Below are 27,527 nucleotides of genomic sequence, written 5' to 3' on the forward strand. Positions count from 1 at the left end.
TGTTACTTCATGCTATGCTGACCTCTCCCAGAAAGCAATCTGTGTGACACATCAAAATTACCCTGGATTTCAAAGACATTTTATGTTTTGCTACTGATTCAGAGCTGTGTGACTATGGCATCTAATGTAAATTTTTTCTGTGACTTAAGAGCCTAAATCCCATTTCCAAAAGTGCATCCGATGAAGTGAGCTGTAGCTCACGAAAGCTTATGCTCTAATAAATTTGTTAGTCTCTAAGGTGCCACAAGTACTCCTTTTCTTTTTGCGAATACAGACTAACACGGCTGCTACTCTGAAAAGTGACTTAGGCACTTCAGAACCTATGTCTTATTGAAAGTCAGTGAGATTTAGGCCCTTTGGCAATGGGACCTTGCTATCACTTAGGTGCTTTTGGAAAATTTAACTCTTAATCTATTTGTGCCTTCCCGAGCTGTGACAGAGGGATGGGTTGTTGTCCATCCCAGCAAAGTGCTTTGAGGTGCTGTGGTATAAACTTAGATTCAGAAGTCACATGACCTTTCTATTGCAGACCTGCTGCCAAGTTTGTTCTTCTGAGACAGTGCTCCAGAGGGAAGAGTGGAGGCTTTTTACAATGCCCTTGACTATGCTTCCTGGCTGTCATGTTAATATTTTTTGCCTTCCTTGAGGTCATAATTCCATTTTCTGTGACTGCTGATATATATAACATTTCCCAGATATGATAATCAAAGTAGTTCAATTTCAATTAAACAAAAATAGTATTTATTATCTACTAACAGAATTGAAAGAAAATAAGTTAAAATGTATGTACATTAATTGCATGCTATCCAGAGACAATGGAAGCTAGACTGATTTGATTAATTCAAGTTAGATTACAAAGCCTAATTTATTCATGCCTGGGATAAGGAGATGTAACTCTAATGAAGTTAATGGATTTACACCCACTTATACTAACTCTGAATTTGACCAATAGAAGTTGCCAATGAAAATGCCTTGTTAGGTCATCTCCCTGCAGAACTGCTCTCTCTAGTTACAGCAGATTGAAATATAACCTTGTCTCCACTAATGCAGAAATTTTCCTGGCTTCTGATAGTCGTCAGAGATTTAGCCTTTTTGGGATTGGCACCTCTTCAGAGAAATTGCATGTAACAGGTATGGATAATTGTTCTAGGTCACACCTTGCTCCAAGCAAATCTCTGTTAACAACATGTAAACTACAGTTTCATACTAGTGTCCTTCTTTAGCTCTGGAATGAAATATATTTTTCGATGAGATATTGGTAGAGAAATACAAACACACAGAAAATCATAAATGCAAATACGGACAAAATACTGGGCAGGTGGACTATAATGTCACATATTCTGTACAAGTGCATTTATCATCATCATGTAGTAAAAATTAGCTCTCCAATGATAAAAGTGACTAGCTTTCTATTATAATCCTCACGCTCCCCACTAGCACCCTCTAAATTTGCAAAAACTCAGTCAATTCAGTTGGCATTTCTCATATGCTTCCCTTTGCCAGAAAATTATTTAAACTTTTTTTGGGGAGTGGGGGGTTTTGGGGGTTGGAGGGAGTTTGTGAAACTGATGGTGTATGTGAGAGATAACATCATTAAACTGTTCTTATTTTGGGGAGGCCTGGAATCTCCACATACACTTTCTTTTACTGAGCTCAACTAGTAGAAGGAGAGGAATAAAATTCAACTGGATTCTATTCCCTACATGGTGTACTCTTTTTCACCTGTGACTTATATGGCACATTTATTCAGGAATATCAAAGTGATCTACAGACATATATCCTCCTTTACAGATTGGAAAGCTGAGACTCATGCAGTTTATGTGAGATTGGTAGAAGTCACACAGCAAGTTAGAAACAGAGCTGGTATTAGAACCTAGTCTCCTGACTCTTTTCTCATACCTAGTCCACTAGACCACACTGCTTCCTGAGCAAGTCACTTTTACCTCTGTTTCTTTTTCTCAGACAATACTACTAATTTATCTACTGCACAGAAGTGTGGAGAGGATATTTAGAGGAATTTGATATAATTTCCAGGCACAGTTTTCAATGTAAATTAATTATCTGATTTTCTTGAATACAGATTGTCTCTACTTCACATTGTGTTAATCAAGAGGGTTATAAATCCCCAATTTAATCCAAGACAAATGACTATAGCTTTGGTCTAAGGTACCAGAAGAAGCCTTTTGATCTACCTAGACTGTTCCAGACCTATCGTTCTCAGATTCTTTGGGAGCTGCTCTTTTAACCAAAGAGAGAGAAAGAGACTGAGCACATGATTGCCAGCACTTGCCTGTGGAATTACACACCCAGTTCTTTCATTTCACTTATCCAGTACAAAGTTAGACAACAATACTCCAATACAAAGTTGAACAACAGTACAAAGCTCTCTGTAATATATATAGTACAATACTAATTCCTAGGTAAGCAATAGATTCTAGGCCAAATAGCAATACTTCATTGTATTCATAACCAAAAATCTTTGCTAAACTGGAGTTAAAATTGGAAAAATGTATCCATAATTTAAAGGATAAAAACCTTAATAAATACTGTACTTAAAAAGAAAGAGCCAAAAAATTCAACACTACAGCTATATTTAAAAACACTCATAAACATTGGAAACTATACAGCAAACAACCTTAACTCTGCCTACTATTTCTGCCACCATGTGCATCATCCTGCCTCCCTAAAATGCTACCACTTGCCTCAACGGGTGGGGAAACTTGATGGGGCTGGGGCAAAAGGGGGCAGTCCCAACAGTTTGGGAGGGAGGCACTCCCTGAGAGACACCAGTTAGCTCCTCCTCCACCCATTGGAGTCTCTGGTACCCATTGGAAAGCTGGGAGAGAGAAGGGGGGCTGATTGGCCAGCATCCCCAGCTCTCAGGATTTAACTTGAACAGGGGCCATGTGGAGCCTCTCTCGACTCCATTCCCGCAGTCCCACCCTATCCACCCTGAATCAGCAATGGGAATCTGGCCTGACAGGAGTTACGGGTTATGTGGCAAGAGCCCGGTAACCCCTGCACTGGAGCCGATTAAATGCCTGGTATAAGAGAGTATGGGTGATGGGTGGGTAGCACCTCCCCCCTTGTTAAAGTTTAATACAAGTTGTGGCCTGCCACTTAAAATCCATCATGTGTCTGATCTCATTTCACAGCTGTGTCTACATAAGTCTTCCCATATCCCTCCTGTAAAGCACCACAGCTTGACATTTCCATCCCAGTTTTCCTATTTTTTCATATGCTGCTGACAAATGGTCCACTTCTCTGCTCCTAGACCTGTGCTAGTATCTGTTGTGGCTTCTCCTGATTCTGCTTCACCATTGGAGCGATGAGTCGAGTGGCTAGCAAGGGAGGTGGACCATTTTGAAGCAACACTAGGGATTAAAGAAGGTTTCAGCATGAGCGGATGGGATGAGGTGAAAGAGAGTTGCTCCAGATCAGTGTCCTGAATCACCCTACGAACGAATTGCAAGAAACCTTTCCTTCCTTTTTCCCCCCTCAAAATTCTTAGAAAATAGCTAATTTCCATACGTATAGTCTCTACTCATCACATGCATTTTAGTTGGGATGTCTCTGTGCTACAGTTTCCCATGTGTTAGCAAATAATTTTAAAATGTGTTTAACAATTCTTGCTTATAGGGTACATTTATAAATAAATTATACACGGTTAATAAACAGTTAATAGCTGTTTTAGACTATTATGGAGTCCAACAGGTCATTAGGTTGCTTATTACCATCTATAATATGTATTGCTCATTTTTTCAACATGTTTACAACATTTGTTAATCATATATTAACCCTTTATAAACTATTTAAAAATGTACCCTCAATATAAAGCATGACCAAGTTGATCAGCCATGCTTAAGCACAGTTTAAATTTGGTTGTGGTTCAAACCAGTTCTAATGTTGCTTGAGTGTCCAATTCACTTTAAAGAAATGCTTATGCAAATTTCTACGCCTGGAGACGGACCCGCATTAGTAACTGTGAAAGAACAAATTATTCTCTAAGCAGGACACTGATTATTCACTTTCAGTTCTTGATCCCTTTTAGCAACATTGATATTCAGTGGATTTTCCCTTGTATCCTTCTCTGCTTTTGTGAGAATGCCATGTGTCTGCTGTTTTCAGGCAGCTATATCTTTGCTATAGAGTAGCTTTGCTTGTTGGATAGGCTTTATTCTTGTTGTAATAAAAAATAACATAGAATGATATCATTAGTTAAGTTAAAAAATAATGAAGCCATATTTTTTTCTCTTTGGAATGCAGTAGGATCCAAAATGCTGAAAAATATATAGTATTTTTCACTAATAATCAAGAACATTTTTAAAAATGCATTTTACTAAGTTGGGCCTGATTCACCTGTGCACGTTATTCCAGTTTTACAAGCTACTGAACCAGGTCTGTTGTATCAGGCAATAATGGAGAATACATATGCCTCCTTATTGATAAGATTTGATGCTTTGTAGGATTTATTTTTGAATGCTAAAACATAGTTTCTTTTTTTTTTTTTTTCAAAAGTTGGTGCCTAAAGTTAGGATCCTAAATCATTATTTTGGTCCCAGTTCAGCAAGGCACTTAAAGATATGCTCAACTATAAGCATGGGAGTAGTTCATTGATTTTAATGACTTCTTACATACTTAAATTTAGGTAAGACCTTACTTAATCAGGGCCTAAATAAATCCTGAATCAGATGATGTAAATAAATGGCTGGGTTTTAAGTGGTCAGAAGCTCACAGTAACTTCAATGATAGCTACAGGGTTCTCAGTTTTTGTTTTTTAAAATCAGAACACTTATTTAGGAGCTTAATTGTAGTCATGTACTTTTGAATACCTTGTCCATTATTATGAAACTAAGCAGTTGAAAAATAAAAAGTAGATCTTTTTTCTGAGTATCTTGTTGTTTGATAAATAAACTGAAGAATCTCCTGTAGAGCTCAGAGATTAAATTGTTAAAATAAAAAAAATGAGTGCCGAGGGTATGTATTTAAGAGTTGTTAATTGTATTTACGAAGTAGAACTTGTTCTCTGTCTTTTGTAATCGGCATAATATTTAAAGCAGAGCCAAATGGTTTGCCAAACTTTTGTGGCTTCTAGGCACCTTAGGATGACTGTTCCCTCATATATATAGAGAGAGAGAGAGAGAGAGAGGTTACTGAGGCTCTCCATAGTGTATAAAAAAGAAGAAGCAACTGAAAAAGAGTTCGGTTACATCAGAGACTTGAAAACAGATGTTTTAACAGCCCAAGAGTTATCCAAATGTGTTTGTGTGTGTATGTGTGACCATGTATGCATTGTATCTATCTTACCAGAAATATTTCAGTTGATACACAGTGTCCTCCTAGCTGCGGCCATGTTTTGTACAATGACATGGAAAGACAGCATTTCTCTGATCATTTGAAAATATTCCTAGTGTCAGTAATATAGTACAAATCCAATTTTTAAAGGGTTTTGGAAGACATCTGAGAGGATTTGGCAAGCAAGGAAGTACATTCATGATGTGTATTGAAGATTAGTCATGTCTCCAGACAGTGGCTCATTGGAGCTGGATATTATTATGATTTGTACTGCAAGGAAGACTAGGGGCCCTAATTAGGGATTAGGATCCTATTGTTCTAGGTGCTGAACAAACACATAATGTAGAGATGGTCCCTGCCCTGAAGACCTTGCCATCTAAGTATGAGGCAAGGGACAATAGGTGGATACAACAAACAGAACGGGACACAAGATAACAATGAGATGATTAATGGACAACCTTGTGGGATAAGGACCGTACAAAACTCTGTTTTTTTTAATGCATCTGTTCCCAGTAATTCTAGATCTTGGATAATTTTCAGAAAATACCTGTATCTGATCATATTTCCCTTTTGGCATATGGTAGAGACATGTTCCATCCACATTCCTTCTGCTGTGGGGATATGTGGTAGTATATCTCTCTGCAAATTTTGGTTTCCCCTTTGTTCTTATCTTTTTTTTTAACCCCACCTACACAATATTTTCTAGCCAGAACCTTTTAAAGATGATTCTTTAAGAAGATAGCTTTAAAATCTTTGTTATGGACAAACATTTAACATGTAGGAGTGATTCTCATTTTCTATTGTATATTGCTTCTGTCTACCAGGTTTTCTACCAATTAGCTGGAGAAGACATTTTAGGGTCTTCTCTCTTGGGGAATTTATAAATTGTTGTTCTAGTGGCAGGAGAGGTCTGACTTAAAGGTACCTGATTCTGAATTTCTACTCGACTCCAAATTCTTGTTGAGGGCAAGTGGAGTTTTGGTAGTTCAAGGAATATGAAAATGAGTCCCCAGAAGCGAGTTAGGTTAGGATGGCATGTAATGACAAAGGGCCTGGTTCGGATTTCATTGATATCAATTTGACACCTGTGTGACTGATGGAGTTGCTCACTTACTCTGATATAAGTGAGACCAGAATGAGGCCTTGATTTTTAAATACTTGAAGTCTGCTGGTTTTAGTAATTTGTAATTATTTTAGCAACTTCATATAGTCTTTTCAATGTGCTATTCGATATATGCATATGTGTGAATACAAGATACTGTATATATCTTACAGACCTATTTAACACTTACTAAAAAATCAAATTCTTCTAATGCTGTCTTGTCCCAAGCTCTGATCCCATTGTTTTCCTTTGAAGTTTGTTTGTGGTTATCTTTTGATCACTCTGTGTCATTGCTTCAGAAGGAAGCTCTTAGCATTCTAAGCCAATTGACAAATAAGACAAGCCAGTACTGCTAACAGAAAAAGGGGTTGGGCCTCACATAGCCAGTGGTGTGTGAGTCTACGTGTAACTGGAAACATTTGTTTTCCTCTGTTTGTGAAATTGGGGAAGGCCCATTGCCTGGAGAGGAGCATCAAACAATGTTATAATGCCGTTTGGTGTTTCTTATTTGGGGCATAAATCTTGCTCTAGCATTAATTTTTTTTTTGTTTTTTATTAAATCCTTTAATAATCCAACTATGTAAAATCATTTACTTGCATGAACCAAAACATTGAAGACTGAATAGATGCTACATGAGGTTACAGGGGCTATATTAAAGCCAAAGTCTTCTACAAGAGATCAGTAATAGATCTCCACTTCCTGTTGCTACAGATTTCTCCAGCAGTTGCATGGCCCAGTAATGCCAGGTATTGAGCACCTCCTGGGAGGTAATGGGTGCCTTCAACTCCCACTTACATCAATGGCTGATGAAGGGGCTCGGTACCTTAGTGAGCCAAAATCTTAAGCAGGATAGACTGTTAAACAGTGTGGTGCCTAGTGAACTTTGTTTTTTTCTAAACAAATCAAGACCTTAAAAATCTGAGTTAACAGCTAGCATCTATTTTAATAAGTATTTTATATTCAGAACTTTTCCTGTATTACTATCTTGACATAATTTTTCTTTTATCTGTAATGTGCTTGGCATTTTGATTGCAGAGTTTTAGGTCTTTCTCACCCTATGTTGGAGCTTGTTTTCAGTAGAATTCTCCTAATGATGCCATAGTGCTGAATGGTCTGTTAACCAAGCAAAGCAGCTGTTTCATTTAAGAAAAGAGGCCTTTAAAAAAAATCCTGATAGGACATAAAATTATACAAAATAATTTAATGAATAAAAATACAAAAATACAAATTATAGTCACCCCATATCTTTATTTTTTCATCTTTTTAATACTGAAGCTGTCGAATAGACTGCACTCTTATTTGCTATCTGATGATGTCCTATTTAACTTCTTGCCACTGGCCAAATGCTTCCTCATTAAGTAGACTTGTGCCTATTTTGTCCATATTAACTATTATACATTACCACTATCTTGAAGCTAAATCTGCTCGAGAGAAGTCTTAAAGGATACACAAATAGGATGACCACTTTATTAAGGGAAGTCTACTGTTCCTTTTACAAATGATCAAATTTGACATTGTCACAAAGCAGTGAAAATATTTTGTTTTTATTATCTATTGGGAGAGAGAGTATTAATTTTTCTATTGGTCTGAGTACAGCATTGGGAGCCAGAAACTCCCAAGTTCTGTTCTTGGCTCTAACATTTATTCTTTTTGTAGTTACTCTTTGACTCAGTTTCCCCATATGTAAATAGAGCTGTCAATTCCAAGATAACATTAAACAGCAATATTGTTGGCCCCTGGACACACACTCCCTCTCTTACCCTCTGTGACCTGGGAGCCCTGACTTAAAAAGAACACCTTGATGAACTTTTCATCTAAACCAGTAAGTCTCTGTCAAAGGTTTTGGCTTTGACAAAGCAGCATATTTATGACTAAATGAAATTTTGTCAAAAATGTTCAGACCGCTTCTAATTATAATACCTGCATATTATGCCAAACTGTTATAACGCTTGATTAATTAGTTCAATGTTACAAAATCCTTTGATTATGAAAAGTGTAGTATAAATGCTTAGTATTATTAGTATATCATCTTCCCCAGGTGATGTAATTTTAGGTATTTATTTTCATGAAACGGTTAAAAAATTTTTCCTGTACAGCTTCAGAACGCAAAATGTGAACGATTTGTGACCAGTACATTGAAGGTAGAAAGAGTAAGAGAACTGTTTTACAGCATGGCTAATTTTTAATATAGGTTCATCAAAGGCTAACACTTTTACTTGTGGTTAGTGTATGACTCTCAATGATTATCCACTCTCACTACCTCTCCTTCACTTGTACTTTAAAAAAAAAAAAAAAAAAGGTTAAAGCTATATACAAGTAACGATAATTGAAAGTTGACACACTTCCAAAGCTCCCAGCTAAAGAATATTGAACTGTAGAACTGCAGTGCATAGAATAAATAGAATAATAATAGAATAAAATTTGGACACAAAACTCTCATCAAACCACATGTGTTGGTTTTTTTTATTTTGTGTTGCTCCTTTAACTCACTCCTTTAAGAGTAGAGTTGTGAGTTTTATCCATAATACTGCACATGTGCAGTAGGCTGTTATTTCTGTATGAACTATAGTTAATAGGCTCAAGAGACAGTGGTGCCCCCTAGGAGTGGTGGTCTTTCCAGTGTACAGTTTAAACAGAGAGGTATTTATGGGTGGATAGGGTCTTCAGCCTCTCTCTGGACTAGACCTTGTTGGGATTTTTTTGATGAAATTGTTTTTAATTGGAAAATGCCAATTTGTCCAAACTGAAATATTTCATAGAAATGCTCAGGTGTTGATTAATATTTTACAGAAATATATGCAAGTTTCTTTGCCTGGCAGGCTTCTGGTAAGCCAGGGCTTCCAGCATCCGTGATTCTGGTCCACCCCGCCATGAGGACTTCTCAGAGTTGGAGACCCCAGATTTCTAGGACTTCTCAGAGCAAGGAGCTTGGGAACCCTGCTCTAGATCAGGGGATCTCAAACTGGGGGTTGGGACTCCTCAGGGGGTCACAAGGTTATTACATGGGGGGCATGAGCTGTCAGCCTCCACCCCAAACCCTGCTTTACCTCCAGCATTTCTAACGGTGTTAAATATATAAAAAAAAAATTTTAATGTATAAGGGGAGGTCGCTCTCAGAGGCTTGCTATGTGAAAGAGGTCACCGGTACAAAAGTTTGAGAACCACTGCTCTAGATGGAGTTTTCAGGGCTTCTGGGCTTCCCAGTCTATGGTGGGAGTCTTCCCTAACTCTCAGGGATGCCCTGAACTGCCAGTGAGTCCCTGGGAACAGCCCAGGAAGTCCCCTCAAGACAGGGTAGCTGGCTGTTCTATTTCTTTTTTTAAAAAAAACCAATGAACTGAAACAGTTTGATTTTTCTGAAATAATTTTTTTATTTCCTTTCTGTGGGAAATTTCTTAATTTCAAATTTTTGTTTCAAATCAGAATGAAAACTTTTTTGAAATTTTAATTTCCTGTGGAACGGAAATTCCAAGTTTTGACTACTAGCATTGTAACAAAGTACACCTTTTTTTTCTAGTGAGAGCACAGCTGCAAGATGGAGTTTGGAACTATAGGTAGCGATGATAGCCTCGTCAATGGTTATGGTTGCCCAAGTTTCCATTATAAGATACTGTTTTCAATTGCTTATAACTTTGCTAAACTTTAACCGTTTGGGATGAATTTTCATGCTGGGTGTCTGATGCAGGTTATTTTATGGAAAATTTCACCTGAAATGGTTGAGTCACCACCCAGAACAAGATTAGGGAAAAATAAATTGTTTTGTCCAAAGTATGTTTTGACCATGTTAAAAATTTTCTTACAACCGTTTGATTGAGAAGCTTAAGCATCTCCATTTTTTGGAGCAGAGACTTGAGCTTTGGCAGACATGTTGTTCCTTTCTCAGGTATGTGCCTTTTGACATCACAGCGCAAATCTGCCCAAATTTAACCAAGTTATGAGACTCTAAAAATCTTAATTCACACATGCTCAATAAAACTTGTTAGAGTTTGGCTACTAAATTTTCCAAAGATTCTGCTGTAATGAGTTCTCAGCATTCCTGTGCTGTCAGCAAATAGCTGTGATATCTACTGGCATAATGTGTGCTTTATTTCCTTCTACTGGGTGGCCCATATAGTGGATGACAGCCTACTACAGCTATCAGTATATCCGTTAGTTGAACTGTGCTGTGAAGGCTCCAGCCCTACTGATGACCCCAGGGGGAGTAAATATGATTCCCTGTGATGGAAATTTTTTTATTTTTAAATACCTAGGTTATTACACATACCAAATTTATGAGAGAAAAGTTTTCCCCAGTTTTCTATTTATGCTATTTATATACAAAGTTATAGCAACTTGAGCACTGATACAAAGAATCCATGTAGTCATAAATTTTGTCCCATTTGCTTAAAAATAAAAAAAAGACCAAGAAAGAAGAGAGAGCACAGACATTAACAACATAGTTAAATCCATATGGATATGTTTTAAAAAACTTTATATGAAAATGGTGGTATAGGCAATAGCAAATACAACTTCAGTGTGCTAGGGATTTAGTCTCAGGTGTTTGGCTGGTATCCCAACCTATGTCAAACTATATAAGGATAACCTATCATTGTGTGTTATGTGTAAAAGATACTGAAGTCTTGAGGGTGACATGTTTAGACAATGGGAAAGGTTGGGCATATTCCCCAGAGCGGGTTTAAAATGTGCTTATCAAAGGAATTTAAAGAATATCCATTGTTCTACAGTTCATCTTTCAGATGAATTTTCCATTTCTGTTTAGAGCAGGTCTTATCTATCAGACTGTGTATGTATTCATTGTTAATATCTCTCCAGCTCTACTTGCAAGCTAAAGTGTTACACTTCCTTGTAGGAACTTCTGTGCTAAGAGGAAAGCCACGCTAGTCAGGAACACTTTTAAACAAGATTCTTCACAGTAACATTCTAACACAGTTTAAAATAAAAGGAGTACTTGTGGCACCTTAGAGACTAACAAATTTATTAGAGCATAAGCTTTCGTGAGCTACAGCTCACTTCATCGGATGCATTACAATGCATTACGAAGCTGTAGCTCACGAAAGCTTATGCTCTAATAAATTTGTTAGTCTCTAAGGTGCCACAAGTACTCCTTTTCTTTTTGCGAATACAGACTAACATGGCTGCTACTCTGAAACCAGTTTAAAAATAGTTTCTGTAGCCAATGTAAAGATGCCTAGACAACAATTTTGTAAAATGTTTTGTAAAATGAATTTCCTGGTCTGTACCAGCCAGGGGAGCCATTTTGAAACCACGATAGCACCTTTCTGTAAGTAGAAGAGTTAAAAGTTCTGGCTAACAGTTTCCTTTTAACATGGATGGGACCTAATGAAAATTGCTTTTCCTCTTCTGAAAATTGCTTAAATACTGTCATTAGGCATCTTGTTGAAGAAAAGTCATCCTCCTTGCTTGGTATTGTAGGTAATGTTGCTGAAGGGGTTTCTAGTCTATCAGACCAGAATAAGATTGGTAAACGATTACTAGGAATGGTCAAATATTTTCCGTTGAAATGTTTTTTGATAGAAAATTAGATTTTTGATGAAGTTTTTCATAAAAAGTGTCTAGTTTCCAAAGAGAAAAATGACTTTTCGTTGAAAAACCCAATACTTGAAAACCAAACCATTTTCAGTTTTTTGACTGAACCAAAAAAAATCTCTTCGGAAAGGCTGCCATAGTGCTCCCTGGGAGTAGTAATTCAAGCATCTCATGCCCCCATTCTTCCTTATGGTCTGTATTCTTTCAGTGGACTATACCTCTCGTGATGCACTGGAGTCAATGAATCCCATGACACACCACTGCCACTCAGCAAGAGGAGCAACTATGGTACATCATAGGAGATATACTCTAGTAGGGAGCCCTATCTGAAGAGAAGAATAGTGATATAAGGCACCCAAACAAAAACTCCCTTGAGACACCATGGCAGCATTTCTGAAACAAAGATTTTGGTTTTTAGGCCAAAAGCTTTTGGGTTTTTTATTTTGATTGCAAACAAGTGGGAAAAAACCCAAACATTTTTCAGCTATATCAAGCTGACAGAACTCCTGAAGGAAGTACAGAGGAATTTGAAAATGTCAAGGTTATATGAACTTTGCTGATATATACTACAGGGAAGCCACTTGCCACCATTTAACATGTAGGGTCACGTCATCAGCTGGTGTAAATTAGCATAGTGCCATTGAAGGCAATGCTAATGCTACACAGATTTATAACAGATGAGGATATGGCCATTACATCTTCACAGGCATGTGCGTATACATAGTAACAATGACTTGTCACAGATAGCTAAGAATTAGATTTCATTAAAGTTAAGAGAGCTACCAGGGGAGTAAGGTACTATTCAGCACAAGTAAGGGTGTGTACAAATCTGATGATGGGATTATTCACACGCTTAAAGTTAGACAATGTGCTTAAGTACCTTGCTGAATTGGGACCAATGTTTTTAGGACCAGATTTATTCCCACCGAGATTCCATCAAAAGGGAAAACTGTGGTGGCCATGAACTCCCTTCTGTTAGGGTGTACGTAGCAATCCATCATAGTCCCAAAAGAGTCCAATGGTGGGGAGGAGGCCTGGCAAGGAGATGTGCTTATTTAGTGCATTCCTCACAGCCATTGCTGGACAAGGTTCTAACTGAGCCTAGATCACAAGTCAAAGATGCCTTCTCTTGGCGGAGTGCTCAAGTTTGGACTTGTGGCAGCAACTCTGTTTGCCCTCCCTTGGGATGAATCCACTGTGGGACACAAAGGGATCAACTAGTGCTGATTCAGCACACTGTGCAAGGTTGGATATATTCAGCCCATTCTCTGCTTAAAAATAAGACGTGATAAAACTAATGCACTTCAATACAGTTTAATCAGATACGACCAACACAAATAGAACATAACTTACTATCTGACTCGGTGCCATCACTCTAATGGTGCATTAGGATCCTGATGCTTTTATTCAGTTACTGTTGGGTCACTGTGATATTCAACATGGAATCTGGGGGAGGTAATAGAAAGGATATGTTAAGCATTGTAAATAGTAATACAAAGCAGATCCTCCAAAATTTTCACAGTGAGTACCTAAAATTATGTACCTAAATCCCTATTTTAGGCACTTAAAATCAAATAGCCTGATTTCTTTTCTTAGAGGGAATAAGCAGACCCAGCTCCAATTTAAATAAAATATATATAATACATACAAAAAGATGTATAAAATAAAAAATCGTATTTAAAAATGTTGGCCTTTATGTAGACATGCACTAGCTAAATAATCGCCTGGGAAAAGAGCTGTGCATCATCTTTGGGGGAACATATGCATGATCCCATCTCTTGTAGCTGGACAGTGAAACTGAAAGTGACTCACTGGATGGAAAATGCAGTTTATTTCCCATTGTTCACACGCACTAATGCTGTCTAGAAAGTTATTCTTACATTGATTACCACAGGAACTTACTTGGAATGCTTGAATTATATCAGTAACCATTCGAATTTTTTCTAGATTTTTGGATATGGCAATATTATATCAAAAATATTGTAGCGTTGTTTTAAAAGTTAACACAAACTTAATGATTTTACAAAAAAGAAAAGAAAATCAGATTACCCCTTCAATTCCATAAACTTGTTACTGATATTTTGGATCTGTTTCTAGGTTAGTGTAACAGACTTTCATATGTTTCACTTAATTCATTCCTGCAAGGTAGATGCCATTGAGGAATTAATTCAGTGTATGTGTGATGCAACATTTGGAAAATGTAAAAAGCCTATGTAATAGTTTAGTCATGTTCTCTGTTTAAGTCCAGTTCTCGGATATTACATCTGGTAGTATTACTTATTAAACTATTTTAGAAGCAGTGTGGAAGAAGTTGCATCTGCTTTACCTTTCAAGTAATAGCTTGTAATTAATGTAAAATGACTCAGATAGAACCATTCTCTTTGAATAAACATACCATTATTTAACAATAATTCCTGTGGGTTTGGGTTTAAGTTACTTTGTGTTAGGGCTATATGTGCAAGGAGGTACTGTTTTTAAAAGCTGGTTTGGTTAAACACTTTTGCTATATTTATTACCTCTTATAAAGCTGTTTCACTGAAATTCATTGAAGTAGAGTGTAGAAAACAAGGGGGAAAGTATAGGAAATGCTTAATGCAAACATTTATTTGGAAGTATTAAATGTGAAACTTAATTTTTTTTAAAATAGGAAATCAAAACAACATCTTCTGACATAATGTATAGTGTAAGAAGGTGGGTGAGGTAATATCTTTTTTTGGACCAACTTCTGTTGGGGAAAGAGACAAGCTTTTGAGCTACACAGAGCTCTTCTTCAGGTCTGGATACCCCTTACCAGATTGTGAAGAAGAGCTCTGTGTAGCTCAAAAGCTTGTCTCTTTCCCCAACAGAAGTTGGTCCAAAAAAAGATATTACCTCACCCACCTTCTCTCTCTAATAACCTGGGACCAACACAGCTACAGCAATATTGCAAATAACTTAGTATGGCAATATCAAATTCTGAAATAAAGATATTAAAATCAGCTGTATTACAGTAATTGGTTTGAGCCAACCGTTTACATACAGTAGGTTTAAAATAATGTTAAAAGTATTTTTCATTGCTTTTTAGTTTATCAAGTTTATAATTAAATAAAAAAAAATTAAGTGAGCAATTGTCTTCAGTACATGAGATCATAAGAATGGCCGTGCTAGGTCATTCCAATCATAGAACTGGAAGGGACCTCGAGAGGTCATCTAGTCCAGTCCCCTACACTCAAGGCAGGACTAAGCATTATCTAGACCATCCCTGACAGGTATTTGTCTAACCTGCTCTTAAAAATCTCCAATGATAGAGATTCCACAACCTCCCTGGGCAATTTATTCCAGTGCTAACCACTCTGACAGTTAGGAAGTTTTTCCTAATGTACAACCTAAACCGCCCTTGCTGCACTTTAAGCCCATTGCTTCTTGTCCTATCCTCAGAGGTTAAGAAGAACAATTTTTCTCCCTCCTCCTTGTAACAATCTTTTATGTACTTGAAAACTGTTATCATATCCCCTCTGTCTTTTGTTCTCCAGACTAAACAAATCCAATTTTTTAAATCTTCTCTCATAGGTCATATTTTCTAGACCTTTAATCATTTTTGTTACTCTTCTCTGGACTTTCTCCAATTTGTCCGCATCTCTTCTGAAATGTGGTGCCCAGAACTGGACACAATACTCCAGTTGAGGCCTAATCATCGCAGAGCAGAACGAAAGAATTACTTCTCCTGCCTTGCTTACAATATTCCTGCTATTACATCCCAGAATGATGTATGCTTTTTTTGCAACAGCGTTACACTGTTGACCCATATTTAGCTTGTGATCACTATGATCGCCAGATTCCTTTCCGCAATACTCCTTCCTAGGCAGTCATTTCCCATTTTGTATGTGTACAACTGATTGTTCCTTCCTAAGTGGAGTCCTTTGCATTTTTCCTTATTGAATTTCATCCCATTAACTTCAGACCATTTCTCCAGTTTATCCAGATCATTTTGAATTTTAATCCTATCCTCCAAAGCACTTGCAACCCCTTCCATCTTGGTATCGTCCTCAAACTTTATAAGTGTATTCTCTATGCCATTATCTAAATCATTGATGAAAATATTGAACAGAACCGGACTCAGAACTGATCCCTGTGGGACCCCACTCATTATGCTCTTCCAGCATGACTGTGAACCACTGATAACTACTCTCTGGGAACAATTTTCCAGCCAGTTATGTACCCACCTTATAGTAGATCCATCTAGATAGTATTTCCCTAGTTTGTTTATGAGAAGGTCATGCGAGACTGTATCAAAAGCCTTAAATGATCCATCTAGCCCAGTATCCTGTCTTCTGACAGTGGCCAGGGCCAGACACTTCACAGGGAATGCACAGAACAGGGCATTTATAAAGTGATCTGTCTCCTGTTGTCCAGTTCCACCTTCTGGCAGTCAGAGGTTTAGGGACACCCAGACCATGGGGTTCCATCCCTCACCTTCTTGGCTAATAGGCCTTGATGGATCTATTCTTCCTGAACTTATCTAATTCTTTTTTAAACCCAGTTACACTTTTAACTTCCACAACATCCCCTGACAATTAGTTCAACAGGTTGACTGCATCGTGTGAAGAAGTACTTTCTCATGTTTGTTTTAAACCTGCCGCCTGTTAATTGCATTGGGTGACTCCTGGTTCTTGTGTTATGCTAAAGGATAAATAATAGTTCCCTGTTGACTTTTTCCACGCTATTCATGATTTTTTAGACTTCTGTCATATCCCCCCCCTTAGTCATCTCTTTTCTAAGCAGACCAGTCAGTCTTTTTAATCTTTCCTCTTATGGAAGTTGTTCCATACTCCCAGTAATTTTTGTTACCCTTCTCTGTACCTTTTCCAATTCTAATATATCTTTTTTTTAGATGGATCAACTGGAATTGCATGCAGCATTCAAGGTGTGGCCATATCATGGATTTACTTCAGAGAGAGTCAGTTGTGTATTCCTTTAAACAAATGTTGATAAAAGACTTGTTGTGATTATTAGAGAGAGAGAGAAAAAGAAGTCTCTTCTTACAATTTTACTTTGTAAGGGAGATTTTGATATATGGTCAGAATCTTCTATCTTTACGCACTTTGAGTAGAACATTGCTCTCTGTTGTTCACTGTCAACAATCATGTTGGTGTAATGTAAAATTAACAAGTATCATTAACTCAAATCAAGTTTTCTTTAAAGTATGCATGGTTTGCAAAGTATTTGGAGACTGGATCTAGGAGAGATGAACAAGTAAAAGAAGGACCAAATCTCATTTTAGAATTGAGAGAGCTATACAGTATATTGCCATGGTCTTAGTTCAAATTAAAATTATTTTCATTTTAATTCACTATGGAAACCTTGAAAAATCAGTTTTTCCGGGTTTAGCTATATCCAATATATGATTTAAATGAAAATGACCCTCTTTGTAAATGAAACATCACACACATTGCCCAGATCCATGACTAAACAAATAATTTAATGTAATGGAAAAGTCTTTATCACTTAGCTACTAGCCATTCTGTTACTCTGCCCAGTAAACTTTTTTTTGTTAAATCTATTATGTGTAAGTCCTATTGCCATACTTCACCTAAAGGAACATGTTAAATGCATAAACACAAAAAAATGTTAAAGTATGGAGTTAAAATTCCCATTCCAAAATTAGGCCCTGAACTTTCCATGCACTGTGCACAGGCATAGGCTGTGCCAATCTACAGCCATTGAAGTGTGCCCAAGCACACAACACAGCGGTATTAGAGCCTTAAATCATCCATGATTTAAATTCTGCAGGGCACTAAATTACTAGGACATCTTCCTGTACAGAACCCCTGTTCTATAAAAAATATTTACCTACCTCACAGGGTCTGAATTGCTATTTGTGAAGTACTCTGAGATCATTAGATGGTGCAGAGTGTAATAACTATTTTTTTATACTGCATGTTACTTTGAATTTACAATTATGCCTTTTGCATTCTCTGGATAGGTGCATTACATTGTTTACAACACAGATTTTTATCAATGTACATATTTTATTTACATTTAAAGTTATAGTGTCCACCACAGTATCTGTGCAGAACTGGCCCTGAGTGTTGCACCATCTTTGTCTCAGCTGTGTTAGGGACTCAATAAATGTACAATACTGTAAATAATCTAAATATCCTTCTTTTCCCAATGATTTCTCCGTCTCTTTCAGAGAAGGATGAAAGACTGGAATGTGGATTGTTTCCATTTAGTCTGGTTGAATATGTTTATGGGTTTGAAACTGAGAAGAGCGTTTGAAAAGGAAAAAAAGAGGGAAATAGCAATCCACAGCTACAGATGGGGGGGGTGCGCAAGTGTAATGCTCTGTGTATAATTATGTATCCTATATCCACCCCAAATATCTCATCTAGCAATTGAATGGTTTCTAGCTGAGCTAGAGAGAGAATTTTCTTAGAGCTCCAGCGGGTGCTTAACGATTAAATCTGAGCAATTTAGAAACAGATGAAGCCTAGTGTTCTAGAGTACACTGTGGAGCTCCATATACTTGAACATATAAATATCCCCTGTTCGGTTAACATGAATCCTAGGCAGTGGGCCAAGACCAGAATTACTCACAAGGCAGAACCCAATAATTAGGCACAGCTGTAGCTTAGTAGGCCTTCATCAGTTTCTTCAGCCTTGGAATTAAATCGAGTTGATATCAGACTTCCACTTATAAAATGAAATATTAAGTACTGTGAGGCAGGAGAAGGCTATGCATTGTGTGCAGGGACTTGGAGAGTTTACAGAATGTATTTCCTATGCTCAGAAAGGGAAGAAAAAAGTATGATGGGAGGTGGGGGGATCAGTTCTGAGTTTCTTTATCTCAGGAACTTCTGAGCCCTCAGTGTCCAGTGGCTGTCAAGTTGGATAATAAATCTTCCAGAAAATCTGAAACAATCTGAATTGTGACACACTAATACTGTTTATACTTAATTATGTGCACGTCTGCTGGGAATGAATATCAAAATCTGAGATCTTCATATTGCAGATGCAGGAGAATATTACTGCAGAGGACTTCTTCCGCACTGATCCCAGTACCCATCTCTGGGGATCAAAGTAGTTCGATGAATTCTGTTTCTTTTTTTTTGCTAGGATAATGGTCATTTTGTAATTTGATTTTCAGAATTAAATATTTAAAAGCTGTGTGCTGAAACCTGTGTTTTGTATAAGAGTTTTTCCCAAAGCTTTGACTTGCAAAGCATACAGACTGTTACTTAAGTAGAGTATGTATGGAGTGGAAGCTTGAAGGGTAATAATCAAAACTGAGGTTTGACTTATTTTAAGTAGAAATTTCTTAAAATCTGACATTAATCCAGAACACTGTTTGGGCTAGAACGTATCCAAACATATTTTAGTTGTCCCCTTTTTATGGGAACTTCTCTTTTTTTTAAAGAATCTTTCTATTCACTATCAATATACATGATCATATTATCATGTAAATTACAGGCAGGAAAAAACCTATAATAATTTCCTTTATAAAGTCATAGAGTAATATGATATAATGGATATTTCCTGGATTTACTGTAGAAAAAATATGTAAAATTTTAGATATCTTTTCATGGTAACTGTTGGAAAACATTGACTTCTTAATTGCTTTAGGTCTTCTAATCAGTCACTCTGCATATGCAGAAATGTTCCCTAAAGTACAATTTCTAGTGTGTTGTCCAGTTTAGTTTTCAGTTTTTAAGCAATGGGGTCTCTGCCATTTAATCTAGAAAACTGTTCCACAACTGAATTCGTCTCATTGCCTGGAAGTCTTGTAAAATACTGTCTTTACCAGCCTAAGTTCCATCAGTACATTGCTTGTTCTTTTCATATATCAGAAGCAAAAGCCAAATCTTTTCAAAGCCAGAGAAAACTCAATAAAAGAATCAGAAATGTAGGATTGGAAGGGACCTCAATAGGTCATCTAGCCCAGTCCCCTGCACTGAGGCAGGACTAAGTATTATCTAGACCATCCCTGACAGGTGTTTGGCTAACCTATTCTTAAAAACCTCTAGTGATGGAGATTCCAAAATCTCCCTAGGTAATTTGTTCCTGTGCTTAATCACCCTGTCAGTTAGGAAGATTGTTCATTTTCTTCATTTGAGTCAGGTGTCTTGTGGAGGATCTCAGTATTCCCAGACCAAGCCAGAGATTACCTCAGATGCCTGGATCCTTTCCATAGAATTATAGAATAGAATCTTTCTCTCCCACTATCTCATCTGATTCTTTCTCTTCCCTTCCATCTCAACCCTTCAAGAAACATAATGTCCTGTTCACACTCCATCTAGTGGACATCCAGGCTATCATTTCAGTTCCAATGGATCAGTTGAGGATGAAGAGGTTTATTCAAGGTATTTTGTAGTTATTTAAAAATCTGGGGGTCCAAGGCTTAACTGAAACAAAGATGGCTCACTCAATATGTGATGTGGTCAGTGGTAGTTGCTATTGGTAAAGGTGACTTGCATATTCTGATCGTTCCTTCAGATTCATGGCTCTCACTTACCTTGCTATCGCTAGACACTTTTACTTGGTCTAGCATCCACACAAAGTACCTTCACAAAGACTACACTTGTGATTGCAGCAGCCTTTTATCAGGACTGGATATGTGTGAACTCTTACCTAGACAGTTGGTACATCTCCACAGAATCCTTCAAGGAAGTATGTAGAGCAGTCACCAGGCCTCCATCGGTTCTGGACTCTGGAACACAACATGAAAAGTGCTGAGTTCTTTGACACCCTTTCAGAAACTCTCATCGCTGAGTTCAGGTATCATTGCTACAGAGAAGAAAGTTTTTCCGTTGCCAAAAAGAATATTCAAACTCTGATTTTTACCATCAAAGTAGTCTGGGGGTGATGACAGTAATCTGCTGAATCCTGAATGTGTCTGATGGGTAAGGTTAAGATTTTGTCACAGTTACTTTTAGTAGAAGTCACGGACAGGTTGTGGGCAATAAACAAATATTAACGGAAACTTGCCACCTGTCTGTGACTTTTACTAAAAATAATGGGGTAAGGGCCTGACAGGTGGAGGACTGAAGCCTGAGCCCCATGCAAGATCGGAAGGGGTGCTGAGAGCCTGAGCCACGCCAGCAGAGGGGAGGGATTCTAGCCCCCACTTCAGCGGTTGACAGCTGTGGAGCCCCTGCCGCAGCCCGTTTTACAACATTTCCATAGAAAGGTAAGAACTCCATTTTACAGCTGGAGTAACAGGCACAGAAAAGTTGAGCCACTTGTTCAAAACTATACAGCAAGTCCCTATCAGAACAAGTATTAGAACCCATGCTATATCTACTAGTGCATAGTGCCTCCCAAGCAAGTCACCTTTTCAGGATAATATCTAGCTAAAATCTGAGAAGCTGTTTAAGACCCATGCTTCTGTGGACATTGTAAGTATTTCCTGCATCCACTTTTCAAAGGAGCCCCAACTCTCCAGTGAGATTAAGTTGGAAAAACACTGGGCATGGGTGGGGGGAGAGCATGATGACATTTTGTGTTTTCTATATTTAACAGATCCATTGTAGCTCTTTGTGAACTGGGAATTGGAAACTGTTTGTTTGTGACATGAATAGCAGAATAGGACATAAATAGTCTCTCAGACTTAGCTTGGCGAAGGTTCTATATAAATGATTATATTAACATCTCTTTGGTTTTGAAGCTATTGAAGTTTTACATAATTAGCATTCAATAACAATACATGTTTAAAAAATATAAAGCGACACCAGTTTATTTGTGGCTATACTAAAGATCAAACTTAAGAAAAACAACCCAACCCCCCCCCCCCTCACCTCCCCCCTCCAAAAAAGCACCAAGAAAATTGACAGCAAAAAGCTAACAGAAGAGATATTGCAGCAGCAGTTCAAATTGAACTGAAGAACAGATTTCAGGTGCTTACAAGACAGATCCATGACAAGACATCGTCATTGACATGTTATGGTCCTTTTTATGTGATAGTGTCATGGATACCGCAATAACTGTAGTTAATTTCCAGGAGAGCATACATAAAGTCTGGGTAAGTGAGAACACACCACACTGTTGAAAGAAGAGCCAAAGCAAATGTGAACTCCTCAAAAACACCTTCAGGAAAAAAGAAATGAAAAGTCAAATATAAAATGAAGGACAAAGCACTAAAAAGCGGTGCAAGAAGAGGCAAGAGGAAATACATGGACAACATCAGCAAAGAAGCTGAAGCAACTGCTGAAAGAAGTAATAAAAAAACACTTCATGAACTCCACAAGCTTACACCAGCTGGAGGGCTTGTTAAGGATAAACAAGACCTTAACAACAGAAAGAAAACAAAAAGGGTGATAGAGCTCTTTCAAGAAGTGTGTGGGGAGCCACATCCTTACCCTATTAAGGAGGAAGTTAATGAGTTTTTTTGGGCTTGGCCAGCACTAACTAGATGCACCTGCAATACTTGCTCTGCCTGGAGGGAAGAAGCTTTAAAAAAGCCTCCCACAAGAAGGGGCAGTAACTAGGGAAGACTGCTGTGCCTCAGGAATAGCTGATTACAGGGATAGATAGATAACAGAGGTAGACAGTGGCTGCTCCAGCTACCCCTAAAACTGCCTGGACCAGGTACAGTCCAGGTGTTACCAAAAGGGCAGTTGTGGTGGTGTAAGGAAGGAGTCTAACCTGATCAGGACAATAAAAAGCCTACAGACAAGCCGGGGCCCAGAGAGGTGATGGCAGGTAGACTGCTGAAGTCTGAGCACCTTTCCTTTCTTTTCCCTTTCTTTACTTTGTTTCTCCCTCCCCTCAGCAAGGGGGAAAAGAACTCTTGTTTTTGAGAGAGAGAGAGAGACTCTTGTATACCCTGAGCAGGGGAAGGACTCTGTAAGTGTTAGAGAAGGACTCAATCCAAACCGTGGTGTGGTTGGACATTCAAGGGGCACCCACCCTTCACAAGGCGCTAAACAGACCAAACCCACAAACTGTTGACTTTTGATAAATAAACACCCAGAACTAGACATCATAATATCTCAAAGCACAGTCAAAAAAGTGAAAGACGCAATAAAAAGTGAAAACCTGGGAGAGCTGCAGGTGAAGACCAATGCATGGGGGAAATGTTGAAAGCTTGTGATGAGAAGACCATTAGTAAAATCACAGGTTTCAGAGTAGCAGCCATGTTAGTCTGTATCTGCAAAAAGAAAAGGAGTACTTGTGGCATCTTAGAGACTAACAAATTTATTTGAGCATAAGCTTTCATGAGCTACAGCTCACTTCATCGGATGCATGCAGTAGTAAAATCACTTAACTTTTCAACAAAATGTGGAACCAGAAAAAGCCTCCAGAGCAATGGGGAAAAGTCATTATGGTCAAAATACAAAAGAAAAGTTATTGAAGCAACTGCAGTAACTGACAAAGTGTTACACTCCTTTCAGTGATAATACTACAGAAGACTATCTTAAGCAGGATAAAGGAAATAGTTGAGGCAAAGCTAAGGGAAGAGCAGGCTGATTTTGACACACAAAATCATATGTTGACCAGATTTGAATCCTAAAAATAATCATTGAAGAGAGCGTTGAATGGCAATACCCACTTACCATAAACTTCGCAAGAAAGCATTTGATAGCCTCCATTGCAATTCACTCTGGAACATCTTGAAGTCTTATGATATGCCAACAAAAATAATTACCAACATCAACGCTTTATATTAAGTTGCAGCATGCACAGGTAAGTAAATGCAGACTTGAGGGAATGGTTTAACATAGACACTGGTGTCAAACAGGGATGCATTCTCACTTTTCCTGGTTGGCGCTGCCATTGACTTTATTATGTGAATAGTGTAGAAAGACAGCACATGGTTTAAACACAGGCTAGAATGTTTAGAATTTGCTGATGATGTAGCTCTTCTCAGAGACAGCTCAACTAACATGAAAGCAAAGACCAAAAGACTGTCCAGCCAAAAAAGAGTCAGTTATGAAAAAACAAGAAGGTTTTATGAAAAACCCCAGGAATTCCCAACTCAGACATTATGTTACAAAGCAAAAGAATAAAAGAGGTAAGTCAGTTCATATATATTGGCAGTAACATCCAAGCCAATGGGGATACCTCAAAGGAAATAATGTCACAAATTAGCAAGGTGGCAGCTGCATTCACCAGCTTAATGTCCAAATTATGAATCTTCAACTCAAATATTATTTCCACCTTAATATATGGATGTGAACTTGGAAGTCTACCAAAGTTATATACAGACATCTAAGTGACTTCAAAAGCAAATGCCTCAGGAAGATGTTAGATATTAAATTGAATCAATTTATAACAAATGCTGAGATTTGTCAGAGATTTCAACAACTCTTTATCTCCAAGGTTATCCAGAAAAGAAGATGGAAATTTCTTGGATGTGTTAAGAATGAAACCAGAATGTCTGCTCTGGCAAGCATGTCATTAGGCAGCTGTAGGGACATGTAAAAGGGACTGACTGAAAGGATCTTTCCATCAAACAATATTTAGAAAGGGAAAACTTGTGGGACTTAGCAACATGGAGGACATGCAAAGAACAGCCCAGATAGATAGGATGGCAGAGCCTTGTTCAAACCCTAAGTGATATATAATGGCACAAGAAGGATTCCAATTCTGGTGGTTCCTTTTTTTTTTTTTTTTAAGTCCAATATTTTATCCTTACTAGGGTCTAGTAACATTGTGTCAGACCTGTAAAATGCTCACAATACTTGCTAAAGAACTGCTCCTGGACCAGCAGCTAACAAGGATACATTTGAATCCGAGAGTCCAAGCAGAACCATTTACTTGCACCCAGCAGCCACAACCCAGGCATTATAACTTATCTGCAGTCAGCAGCACCCAGAAGCCCCTAGGACCAGCTCTTAAAGTGAGTTCAGCTTATATTGGGGAAGAAACCACTAGGTAGTCTTCCTGCAGCTAGATGAAGGAAATCAGCGATTTCCTGCCTACAGTAGTGAGAGGGATGTCTGCCTTGGCCTGTTCTTGTAGCATAGCATCTTAGTGCGTGACTTAGCCAGTCCACCACTGTTCTTAATTAGGCTATGATTTGAGTATATTAATATCCTGGCATGTAACTATCTGGGATTTTATGGCTGAGCTAGCACTTCTTTGTACTAACCACACATTTTCAGTCTTTGGCACCATGTCACCTGCATGCTTATGTCAATGGATGTCCTCATCAACCAGTCTGACTCTTTCTTTCCTTGAATATTCTTTCCTTGAAGGCCGGAAGGCAGACATACTGGTGAAAACAAGGCTCCTTAACTATATGACCATGTTTAAAAGCATATGTAGCATGACTTCCACTTCTACAACAAATAATGCTCTAAATAAAGTACAATCTTTTGTAGATAATAAAGGCTTTCCTTTCTACCATTCCTTTTTATTCTTTCCTCCCCTCCCCCCACCCTTTTTTCTTATGTTAGAATAATACTAGCTAGATGGTCAGGTGAAGAGTGTCATCTGTGAGAGTGGGTTCATTTGAACTCTTTGTACGTATGGGCCAAGAAATAATGGGTTAAAAGCCTACACCATGTCTTGTGATTATTCCCATTTGTACTGGTTCTGGGGAGAGGTTGCACCTTTAGAAGATGAGAGATTAAATCAAGGTTTTCCTATTTCTGGTACCTGTACAATTAGAAGATAAAAGTCCCATGACTACTTTTTTGAAAAGAGGAAAACACCTTGGTGTCCTGATCGGCCCTCCTCTTCCATTATAAATAGATTTAATTGCCCAGGCTGTGGGCTTGCTCTCTCCATGTGTCATTAGCCTGCAGTCACTCCACTAACAGTATCTAATTCTTTGCTTTATAATGTTCTTTCAGATCCCTTGATTAAGAAAAGAGCTCAGATTCACTTTTATTGAGTTTTGGCCAGTATAACTGAGACTTATTGATTTAATTTTAAACTGCTTCTGGAAACCAGTCCTCTCTACCCTTCTTCATCCTCATCAGAAATAGCTTGTTGCACATGTCTGTTATGTTCTATGAACATTTCATGTAGCTGTGATTTGATAGCCAGATCTGTAAAGTTTGGTCACAGGCCAGGTAAGCTCTGCAGGATTTTTGTTACAGGATACTCACAGAAGTAACTATGTATAAGCAATACAGAAATTGATACAACTAAAAGTTATATAAAACATATCATGTGGGTTTTCTAATATGTCTTCCTTTTACATTTTCACTGCTGTTTGTCATGCCCTAAAATATTTAGATCTTGAGAAGAGTTTCAAAGCACATTTAGTTAGCAGAGCTTCTTGGAAAGGTGTTAAGCAGGCACAGTCATAACTGACCTGCTATGTACTTTGTCATTTGAGTATGACTGCTTTTCTGAAAAGAATCTTATCCAGTGCTGGTAATTGAAGCACTTGAGGCAATGGTAATCCAAAAGCATAGGATATGTATGCAAAATACTGTATTATGTGGTAGATTTTTGTTATAGCTTTCAAAAGCTTTTGAAGAGACTTGCAATATTTTGGCTGGAGTTCAATATTCTCTTTTTTTTCCTACAAGGAACAGTTGTTTTTTTTTTTTCCCTCTCTAACATGTCATTTTGAGGTTATACAGTAACATCTGTCAGAGCTATGCTAACCTCTGTCATCCAGCTGTTGAGCTGCGGTATTTTCCTTCCTTTTCCTTCTTTTCCCTCTCACTCTCTTTTTACTCCCTCAGAAGGGTGGGAGGAGAACCCTCTCTCCTTTTATACTGAAACTTCAGGTGGAATGAAGTGGTTATAAAAGCATCTATCAACATAGCAATAGCTTGCCAAGCCAAGTATTTGGGTTGGAAGTCATGCCTTCCCAACTGCTTGAAAACAGGAAGTATCTCTGTTAAGTGATGGATAGCTCTACTTTGCTGAGAGGAGGAAAAGGCTTTTTTCACCTCTGGGTCAATAAATGAGTTCTGCATTCGTTCCATGTATGTAAAGAGAGAATTTTATATGACACACACACACACATGCATGTGTGTGTGTGTCAATCTCTGTTGGGATATATAAAACTTAAAAAACAAAAGAAAACCAAAATGCCCTTTATACATGAGCAGTCCCTGTGAGAAGCCAGCCCAGGCACATCTTATCCCAGTGATTCCTGTAAAGCACTCAGAATCTGTCAGAAACAGCCTGCAGGATTGCAACGGCTCCTGGGTGATTAATTGCCAAGAGAGTCTGGTTCCAGGTTCCATTACACATAATTGTTATCTTTTCTAAAGGGGTTCTTTTATTAAAACCCCCACCCCAAAAGGAGGGGGGGGGAGTAAGTAACATTCCTGAGGTTTAGCACTTCTTAGTTAGGAGTACAAAGGAGTTGCTTACATAAACAGGCACCAAAGAAAGCATGTTGTGTTGTTTGTTAGCTGATAGATTTGTGGGGTTTTTTTTATAAATTTTAACTTTACTGAAAATCATTTTACTAGAAATCAAGGAGGAAATGCTATCTAGCAATTAAAGCAGAAGACTAGGAGTCAGGATCCTGTTCTCTATCAAAAGCTGACTGTGCACCCTAGCAAGTCACGAAGGGCTATGTTGTCCCTAGACCATATATGGCTATATGCAGGAAAGTACTGGGAAGTAAAGACACCCTCACCTGCTGCTCGGAGTGTGGCTAAACTAGGGCTGCATATCTGAAACTTCCAT

The 27,527-nt window shown here is 38.0% G+C and overlaps 1 protein-coding gene across 4 annotated transcripts in view; it reads left to right on the plus strand.

The window, feature by feature from the left end:
* The window catches only part of SPATA5 (spermatogenesis associated 5), a 309,590-nt gene that overhangs the window by 207,474 nt on the left and 74,589 nt on the right, over positions 1–27,527 (plus strand). The window lies entirely within an intron of this gene.

The sequence above is a fragment of the Dermochelys coriacea genome, chromosome 4 (genome assembly GCF_009764565.3).
Source record: "Dermochelys coriacea isolate rDerCor1 chromosome 4, rDerCor1.pri.v4, whole genome shotgun sequence".
NCBI classification, from domain to species: domain Eukaryota; kingdom Metazoa; phylum Chordata; order Testudines; family Dermochelyidae; genus Dermochelys; species Dermochelys coriacea.